At 44.9% G+C, this 10,655-nt stretch overlaps 1 pseudogene; it reads right to left on the bottom strand.

Moving 5' to 3' along the window:
* Nucleotides 1-9,821: 9,821 nt before the first annotated feature.
* On the bottom strand, nt 9,822-9,942 carry LOC118760805 (U2 spliceosomal RNA; annotated as a pseudogene).
* Between the last annotated feature and the right edge of the window lie 713 nt (nt 9,943-10,655).

The raw sequence follows: 10,655 nt of genomic DNA, 5'->3' as shown, positions 1-10,655 counted from the left end.
GCAGCAGCTTTCCCACAGCACCAAATGCTCTGATACCATTTGAAATAGTGGTGACTTTCTAACTTCATGTCTAGAGTACTCACGGATAGTTGGCAGAAATACCCAGATCTCTATTAAATATTTGTTGCATTCTGCATCCTCACTGAACTCTGGATAATTCTATTTTTTGATTCCTTGTGTTTTTTTCCTATAAACAAGATTAAATATATAAAATATATGTATACACAAGAACCTCATAAGCGTATATGTATGTATAAAATCATATCTTTTGCAAATAGATAGCTTTACTTTTTCCTTTTCAGCCTGGAGGCATTTACTTGTTTATTCATCTATTTATTTATTTTCTTACCTACTTGCCCTAGCTGAAACCTCCAGCACAATAGTGTTGGAAGTGGCACGGATGGTATCCTTGTGCTGTGTATTCTGGTCTTAGGGATAAAGCGATTAGTCTCTCATCATGAGGTGTAGTGTTAGCTGTGGGTTCTTAATCATTCGGCTTGTTTATGGAATGAATACTTGTTGTATGTTGAACTTTGCAAGTCAATTTCTTGCATCAAATGAGATCATCTTAAGGAAGTTAACATTCTAAAATTTATTTGAGAGGGATAGAGAGAGGGATACACATGAGAGAGAGAGAGAGAGAGAGAGAGAGAGAGAGAGAGAGAGAGAGAGAGAGAGAGAGAGACAGAAGCGCTTCCATCTGCTGGTTGACTCCCCAGATGCTCAGGATGGCTGGGGCTGGGCCAAACCAAAGTCCAGAGCCAGTCTAGGGATCCCATATGGAAGTGCTGACTGAACCAGCTGCGTCATCACCTGCAGCTCTCCACTGTGGGCGTTAGCAAGAAGTTAGAACTAGGAGCTATCAAGACTCAAAGCCAGCTATGCTGATGTGAATCGCAGCAGTCTCAACCAGCACTTTAATTACTAGTCTACATGCTTACTTCTTCATATGGGGTACTTTTTAACTTTATTAATATGCTATATTACATTGCCTGATATCAGAGTGCTTGGATTTGAGTGCCAGTTCTGCTCCACTTCAATTTCAGTTTCCTGCTAATGCATATCCTGGGAGCCAGGAGCCAGCCATTACCCATTTCCTGGGCTCTTGAGGATTTATGGATGAAAGTTCTTACAGGCTGAAGCTGTGACAAGAGGTGTGTGCTCAGCAGGTGTCAGGTGGGTCGTGGTGTTCATGGGTGTCATTCGATGGCCAAGTGGGCTTCACTTAGTCTAGGGGCTACATGCAGGTGTTGCTTGTTGGCCTGGATCTGCAATTCCCCAGAAAGAGGCTCTTCTACACAATACTGAACGTCAAGCTAATGTCTCTTGAAGAAGCAAATGACCTCATGAGTCCCACTGTGATGGCTGCCCAAGAGTGGTACTAGCAGTACTAGTGGATGTTACCATTCTCAAACTCATCATCCTTGGCGGACGATACTCAGGTTTTTAAAATCAGTCATCCCATGCTTAATTCTTGCTGGCTCAGTGCCTCATCACAGGTACTGTGTGTTGATTCTAGCATTAAGTATGAGAATATGGGGTAGCATATCTACTTGGCATCTCTCTTTTGTATTTCTGGCAGGCTCTTTTGTGACCATTATTATCAGACAGTCATGCTGAAATCTTCCTTTATAGCCTCTTAGTTTTATCTTATTTTGTTTAGGGCTGACACCTCTAACTCCATCTTGAGTTTTATTTCTTCCCGTGATACAGAATTTTTCTGAAAACACCCCGGATCAGCCATTCTGTCACTAGGATCTGTTCATCCCTTGCTGCCGTTGAGTTGGTTGTTGATCTGTCCCCACACTGAGTGGGAAGTGTTCAAAGACTGAAGTCGGTGTCAGAAACCCTTCTAGTTATTTGTGAGCAACAAAATGGTTTTAGAAGAAATGGTTCTTAGGCTGGCTTTGCCTGGAGTCCAGGAGTAAAGTTAATTTCATCTGTTCTGTAGCTCAAAGTCATCTCTCAAAATGCCCGGCCAACATTATTTCATTAGGACTTGTTTTTTTTTGTTTTGTTTTGTTTTTTTTTATTAATACGAGCAGGCAATAGGCGCAAGCTTAAGCTTGAGGCCAGTATTGTGGTAGAGTGGGTTAAGCCACTACTAGCAATGCCAGCATCCCATAACACAGTACCAGATTGAATCTCTCCTGCTTCGTTTCCAATGCAGCTCCCTGCTAATGCACTTGGGAAGGCAGCAGAGGACAGCCCATCCAAACCCCTGCCACTCACTTGGCAGACCCAGATGGAGTTCCAGGCTCCAAGCCTCTGGGGATTGAACTAAAGGATCTTGCTCTGTTTTTCCTTCACACACCCTGCCCGTCAAACAAATCCATAAACAAATCTTTCTTTTAAAAAATGACAATTCTATTTACTCACTGCAAGTCTGGAAACACTTCAAGTCAGACATTCTGTGCGTAATTTTTAGATGTGCCAATGTTTCCAATTATATCTTGTTATGAAGAGAACAGATTCTCACTGAACTACAAACTATCACATTGCCATGGAAAACAAAAATACTCACACAATGTTGGAATTTCTGGGAGAATTAAGTAGAAGGAAAAGGTAAACAATTTCTCCCACAAGCAGGGTGCAGAGTCCCAAAGCTTTGGGCCGTCCTGGACCGCTTTCCCAGGCCACAAGCAGGGAGCTGGATGGGAAGTGGAACAGCCAGGATTAGAACCAGCGCCCATATTGGATCCTGGCACGTTCAAGGCGAGGACTTTAGCTGCTAGGCCACCGCACCAGGCCCCAGTATAGTTTTAATACACAGTCATATGTCCATTACTGCGGGCATGGACAGTGGTAATAGTCCTGAATTTTTTGTCATTTAGAAACATTAATCTTATTTGCAGTTACCAATTCTTACTTAAAATCAAGATTACTTAACAAACCAATAGATTAGGCAAGGATAGTTTTTTTCCCCTTATGATTTATGTATTTTTGTTGTTGTTTGAAAGGCAGATTTGCAGAGACAAGGGAGAGAGAGAGAGAGAGATCTTCCATCCATTGTTCACTTCCCAAATGGTTGCAACATCTGCAGCTGAGCTGGTCTGAAGCCAGAAGACAGGAGCTTCTTCCAGATCTCTCACGTGGGTGCAGGAACATAAGCCTTTGGGCCATCTGCTGTTTTTCCAGCCCATAAGCAGGGAGGTAGATCTGGAAATGTAGCAACCAGGACTAGAACCTGCGCACATATGGGATGCCTGCAATGACCTGTTGAGTCGCTGTGGCAGGCCCCACCCTTCCCCCCAAGGATCATTCGTTATTTTAAATTATTTTCCTGTCAAGAAAAATTCTAGGGCACAGCACAGTAGCCTAGCAGCTAAAGTCCTTGCTTTACATGTCCCAGAATCCCATATGGCCACCAGTTCTAATCCCGGCAGCCTCGCTTCCCATCCAGCTCCCTGCCTGTGGTCTGGGAAAGCAGTTGAGGACGGCCCAAAGACTCGGGACCCTGCACCTGTGTGGCAGCCCCGGAAAAAACTTGCTCCTGGCTTCAGATCAGCTCAGCTCCAGCCGCTGCAGCTTCTTGAGGAGTGAATCATCGGATGGAAGATCTTCCTTTTTGTTTCTCCTTTCTGTATATCTGATTTTCCAGTATATGTAAATTAAAAAAAAAAAGAAAAATTTTAAAGGCCAAGTCATTGTGTTTTACACATAGTACACAATGAATATCTTTATCTTAGTTATTTCTTCTTAGGTCAAAATTACACTTTCATGATTTTGAATAGCTAAGAAAGACAATGTTTAAAATAAGCAGTTAACAAGGATAAATGTAACATTTCCTAGTCAGCAAACCCAGGAAAAATATATGTCAACAATTTTGAATATACTTATCTTCTTTTTCTATTTCCTTTATTTGAATGCACAATTTACTTTATTGAAAGGCTGATAGAGAGGAAGAGACAAAGAAGAAGAGAAGGAGAGAGAGAGAGAGAGATCTTCTATGTGCTAATTCATACCTCAGCCAGCCCACGCTGGTCCAAGCCAAAGGCAGGAGCCCGGGGTTCAACCTGACTGTCCTAGGTGAGTGGCAGGCCCTAGTACTGCAGCCATCCTCTAGTGCTCTCCCAGGCACATTGGCAGGGAGCTGAGTCAGAAGCAGAGCAGCTGGGACTCGAACTTGTGATGTGATGGGGGATGCAGGTATCACAGGCAACAGTTTAGCTTATTGCACTCCAATGTTCCTCCTCTTTTCTGATTTTAGGAAAAACTTTGTTAAATAACAGATTAATTATTAAAGATTTACTTAAATTATGTGGATTAACAGGTGTTTGGGTTATGTCATTTTTCTGATGCATTTTCTAGGTATGATCCATTTTCTTAGTATTTTTATATAAAAACACAAAAGACAATATATAAAAATCACTCCCATTTTCTTTTTTCCTTTACATAAAACAACTCTAACTGAAAAAGAGTAATACAACCTAGCTATCTGTTAAGTGGTCACTTACTATTCAATCTCAGAGAGCACTGTGACCAAGCAGTATTACACATCTTTTTATTTTATAGGTTTGTAAGTAAAAATTCTTAATTTTGCCAACTATATAGTCACCTACTGCTATTTACAGGGTAACACATCAAAGAACCAAGTTACAAAATGAGATCAACAGGTTGCAAGGCAGTTCTCAACGAGGTGCTCTTTCTAGCTTCAACAAGGAAACGACCCCATTAGAACCCAGCGTGCAGTCAAAGCTGAACCAAATTAGCACAGGGCTGTTACCCTAACATCATCATGTACGAGACTGCCACTCACTGGTGATGTCTCCCCAGAGCCTAAGCTTAATTGAAGCCCAGTTTCTACCACTGAAAAAGATACCAATGATACCAGGTCCTCAGTCAGCATCTCGGGGCTGCCCTAGCAACCAGCAAGGGCTCAGCGAGCTGCCAGCAGCTCTCCAGGGTGCCTTTGGGTCACGCGCGATTGTAAGACTCTGTGGTTGCCATGATAAAACAACTGTCCAAAACTGGTTGGAGGAGTTTCTGTAGAACTCCCCAGACTAGTCCAACGTGCAGCAAACCAGTGCCTGACATCAGGGTGGTGGAAGAAAGGAGGCATTTTTGCAATGTTCAGTGCAAGGAGCTGGGCAGCTAATCACTCCACCCCCAGGTTCCCTAAGGCGTTGGGGGAGAACATTCTTATGAGTTGAAGCTGGGATAAGAGAAGGGTACATGTCCAGGTTTCCAGATAGTTGCAGTGCCCATGGCCTTCCTTTCATTGGTCAGCAGTACTGTTTTGCTTTGTCGGTTTTTTGAGGGGGTATTTATGGCCAAATGGGCTTCAGTCAAGTCTTTGGGCTACACGCAAGTGACAGTTACTTTATGCCCCAGACCTGGAATTCCTCAAAAATAAACTTAAGACTAACCATCGAGGTATTATCTATTGGAGAAGCAAATGACCTCATGAGTTGGTGATTAAAACTGTATAGGGTTAAACAAACAAAGAAACAAAAGGCCTTGTAGATAACAAGCTGTACCACTTTTTCAATCCTTTGAGTCAATTTTAGTGAGTGATTAATTTGCTATCAAAAGGCAGGGGAGGGCCCAGTGCAGAAACCTAGTGGCTAAAGTCCTCACTTTGCATCCGCCAGGATCCCATATGGGCGCCGGTTCATGTCCTGGTGGCCCTGCTTCCCATGCCTCCTTGTGGCCTGGGAAAGCAGCAGAGGACGGCCCAAAGCCTTCGGACCCTGCACCCGTATGGTGGGGGACCTGGAAGAGGCTCCTGGCTCCTGGCTTCCAACTGGCCCAGCTCTGGTCCTTGCGGCCGCTTGCGGAGTGAATCAGTGGATGGAAGATCTTCCTCTCTGTCTCTCCTCCTTTCTTTATATCTGATTTTCCAATACAAATAAATAAATTTTTTAAAAGGCAGGGGAGCACTCTTTAACCAAAAGAAAGGAAGACTAGGCCCTGATGGTGTCTGCAACCTGTATTAACATATTTGATGTGCTTAAGTGTGCGCCATAACCTCTCGGGTTTTGCTTGTTTTTCTTTGTTGTTTTCTTCCGTATGTTCCTCATAGTAAACATCACCAATCGAGCTATCCTCAGGATTGCTAATTCTTTCCTGTCGGTTCAATCCTGCTCTTGCATTCATCTAATGGATTTTTTTTCTTTCAGTTATTTGCCTTTCAGTTAAACGTTTACATAGGTATATATATCCCAATATCTGTATTCTGTGTTTGGTGACATGCTGTTCTCATTCTTTCCTGTGACTTTTTTTTAAAGATTTACTTATTTTTATTACAAAGTCAGATATACAGAGAGGAGAGACAGAGAGGAAGATCTGCCGTCCGATGATTCACTCCCCAAGTGACCGCAACAGCCAGTGCTGCGCCAATCTGAAGCCGGGAACCAGGAACCTCTTCCGGGTCTCCCACACAGGTGCAGGGTCCCAAGGCTTTGGGCCGTCCTCGACTGCTTTCCCAGGCCACAAGCAGGGAGCTGGATGGGAAGTGGAGCTGCTGGGATCAGAACCGGCGCCCATATGGGATCCCGGCACGTTCAAGGCGAGGACTTTAGCTGCTAGGCCACGCCACCGGGCCCTCCTTTGACTTTTAAAACGTGATTTCCAGTAAAATATACTTGTGATAATGAACTTGCAGTCCTGGGTAAATTTGACATGTGTTTTCTGAGTCAGCCCATTGATTCATTCAGCTTGGATCCTTTCTTGTTTCTGACTGTATCTTATATTTTGGGGGGCATGTTCAGGATATTATTTGAGAGGCAGATAAACCAGAGAAAAGGAGAGGGACAGAGAGAGCATGCAAGCACACTGTCATCAACTGGGTTACTCCCAAATGCATGCAACGGCCCGGACTGAAGCCAGGAGTTGAGAGAGCTTGTGGGAAAGCCGCCCACGGGGGTGGCAGGAACCCAGTCGCTTGTGCCATGCCTGCAGCCTTTCAGGGACTGCAATACCAGAAAGCTGGAGTTGGGAGCCAGAGCTGGCTGTCAAAGCCCAGGAATCTGATACAGATGAGATGCAGGTACCTTAGCCACTAGGCTAAATACCCACTTCCTTTTTGTATATTCCAGATCAATTAGCATGGCTATTCTGGAAATCAAATTGTCCTCTTTCTCCAGGGTTTGCTGCAGTTACTATTTTATGGTTGTTTCTTTCTGTTTGTTTAGTGACTCCCTTGAACTAACTCGGTAAAGTCTGTGACCTTTGTCACCTGTACCCATTGATATGTCACTGTAGCCATTCAGTCTTCATTCAGCTAGTGTAATAATTACCTAATGATGAGGCAAAGATCTTCTCAAATGCTACAACCAAAAGATTTTCGTTTCCTGTGTTAATGGTGGGCTCTGAGTGCACGTCGAGGCATGTCTTCAAATCTGAGGCAGGCGGTTTACAACTGTGCCTTGGTCTTCACATCCTATTTGCTTGAAGTCTGGAGATTCGAGCCTGCGCTGTGCTGTGTCAGGTAACACTGTGCTTGCCACCCATGTCGCAGACCCAGATGAAGCAACTGGTTACTGTTTTCTTTTTTTTAATAATCGATATTTTCTTATTTTCTTTTTTAAAGATTTATTTATTTATTTATTCTCTTTTTTAAATTTTATTTTTGATGATGTTTACATGGGTGATTAGGGTGGGAAGGGTCAAGAATCAGGGGCAACTGGGTGAGACTGTCATTTCCAATTTTTGGTTCCTCTTCCTGTATTTGGGGGAAGGGAAGATATAAGAGGAGAAGCTGCACCCAAGCCCCCCCAGCCACCCCAGTACCCAGGGATGGGGAATGGCCACCCGATGTCATCCCAGGGTTCCCAATGCAGAGCATGCTCCAAGGGTTCTGCTCAAGTGGTTTTGATAGTTCTGAAATGCTGTCAGTCTTGCTGATCCAAGGATGAGGAAATCCTTCCCAGGTCCATTGGCTGACACAGTCCACCCCAGAGTCTCCCTTTGCCCAGATAGTTGTTGTCATCTACCTTGCTTGGCTGGGGTAGTTTTTCTGCTCTCCTTCCTCTGCTTTGGTAGCATATGTCCTCTGCAGGCCCCAACGCACTGCCATTTCCTGCATGCCCATCTGGGCATGCTATCCACTACTCTGTCTTAGCCACTGAAGAGGCCCAGCTGTCACAATACACTCCATGGCCAGTCCATGGATCAATGATTCTCCCATGGTTGGAGTTCTGGGTCCAGTGGCTCAGTTGCGGGGATCCCCAAAGATACCACATCTGAGGTGATCCCAGTCCTGACTCTTTTTAAAAATTTTTATTTATTTATTTATTTTTACTTCTTTTTATTATTATCATTATATGATACAGCTCCATAGGCCCTGGGATTTCCCTTATCCCCTCCCCAATACCCTCTCTCCTCACTGAGTTCCCCTATATCATTACGACACACACAACTGGTAGTTTCAATTGCTGGGTCAGTTCTGTCTCCAGCCTCATCTCCTTCACAAACCAATGGATGTTGCGGCCTAGCCCTACCCTGCCCTCCACATGCTCGGCTCTCATGAGTACCAGGAGGAACTGCAGCCTAGTCAGAGCGACCCCCAAAGACCCCCACTGGACCAGCCCCCAGCTCTGGTTCCTATGCTTGCTAGTGCGTACAGCAGACTGGCACAGTCTGTGTTGCATCCCGTTCAACTCTGTACCCATCAATGTGCATTGAAGCTGAGTTCAGCCCAACTTACCCCACTGTGCAGCCCACACTCATGCTGGTGGATGCCATCACCTGTCTAGCCAGGCCGTTCCCCAACCCTGATTCTCATGCTCACCAGTGGGAATTGCAACCCATCAGAGAGATGCCCACATCACAGCCATGGATCTTACACTCTCTAGGTGGTTCTGCAATTTAGCTTGACAGGACTTAGTTCCAGTCCCAGCACTTGCCAGCTGATGCTGCAGCAAAGCCCAACAAGCCTGCCCTTACTCTGACTCATGCATGCCCCAGTGCATACAGTCGGTTAGCCTAGCCTGGTTCTCCCTTTAACCCAGTTCACATGCAGGCCAGCAGGTGTTATAGCCCTACCTGGCCTGATGTGCCCCCAGTTCCAGTACTCAGGCTCACCAGTGGGAGCAGTGGCCCAGCAAAAGAGCCCCCCACAGTCCCTATACTAGGTTAACACCATGCTTCCCCTGACCCCACCCCTGGTCTCACGTGTGCTGGTAGGTGCTGTGGTCCAGTCTGGCATGGCCTACCTCACCTCAGCATTTGCTGTCAGGTGCTATAGCCTGGCTTGGCCCAATCTGTCCACAGTTCCAGCTCATGCTGATGGGTGCTACAGTCTAGCCTAGCCCAACCAGCCCTCAGTTCCAGTCCTAATGTGAACTAGCTTGCCAGAGGCTAGCTCCAGCCAGTTGGAGAAGGGTGTACGGATTCAAGGAGGAAAAGAGACACAGACATGGTCACTTGTTTCCTTCTACTAACAGCTCAAGAAGCTGTCTTTTTTGTTTTCCCAGACACATCACAAGCCTCTGCACAAATGCTTGATTGTTCTATTTTTAACTTCCTGACTAAGCAGGTATGTGCAGATGTTTGATTATGTTATTTTTTACTTCATGGTCAACCAGGTGCTCTTAAAGCTAATTCTGTAAGTTACTATAATCATTTTCTTCAAAGCAAGCTGTTATTCATGTTCTTTAGTAATAGCCATTGAGTGACAGCCAGGACTCCAAGGCCAGGGCACATGTGATTACCTACTAATCAGTAATATATTCCCACTACATTTCTATTTCCACAACTTACCCATCACTTAAAGGGAGAAATATGTCACAAGGGAAAAACATAAAGATCCAAGACAAAATTTTAAGCAATAAATCCCCCTACAACTATAGACTCCACAACCGCACAAACAATAATTAAAAGCATATTTCTATAATATTAATAAAAGCACCCTTTAATTCCTCTAGCCAAAAATTATAAAAGTGGCTAAAACAGATACATTTTCTACACTTGATCTTAGCCAAAAGGCCGAGAAGCGATCAGATACATTTTCTCTGCTCCAGAAAAAAAAATCGCAAAGACTGGCTAGCCTTTAAAGTCACCGTAACTGTATTTATCGCCATAGCAGTTTTAGCTCGTACTCCCATCACTTTTATTAATTTTTAGGATACTTATCAGGCTCTTTCCCAGAAAGCATGCTACATGTCTGGGCCAGAGTCTGGGTCCAAATATAGGCACACATTATCAGCAACATTAACTCCCAAGCTCACATAAGTTGCAGAAACCATTTCACAAGGGCAAACAACAATGCCTCACTAGATTACAGAATTCTTAGTGGGTGGTTGAGTGCCCATGCCAAGGGTATGAAACTGCCTTGAGGTGGTTGAAGAAACATCCACCAGGCCTTTCCATACAACTGGAAGCTCCTCGCAGCCTTGCCAACAGGGAAGCTGTTCTCTTTATACCTTCATGACATTCATACCCTCTGCATGAACCCCAGCACTGGCCTGTCCTGCACCTTGTGCTCACCCTCAGATCTGCCAGTGGGTGTTATCAACTGGCCCAGCCTGGCCTGCTCCCAGACCTGACCATATGTAAGCTGGCGGGTACTGTAACCTGGCCTGGTTTGGGCTGCTCCCAGCCTTGGTTCTTGGTGCTTACCTGCAGGTATTGCATCCTGTCAAAGCAGTTCCCTAAGTTCCTCCATCAGGTCTCCTCCAAGTGGTAGATCTCACGCACACCAGTAGGGTCCT

The sequence above is a fragment of the Ochotona princeps genome, chromosome 8, assembly GCF_030435755.1.
Source record: "Ochotona princeps isolate mOchPri1 chromosome 8, mOchPri1.hap1, whole genome shotgun sequence".
Classification (NCBI taxonomy): domain Eukaryota; kingdom Metazoa; phylum Chordata; class Mammalia; order Lagomorpha; family Ochotonidae; genus Ochotona; species Ochotona princeps.
Note: the sequence above shows the minus strand (reverse complement) of the source record. Positions and strands in the feature narration are given on the sequence as shown.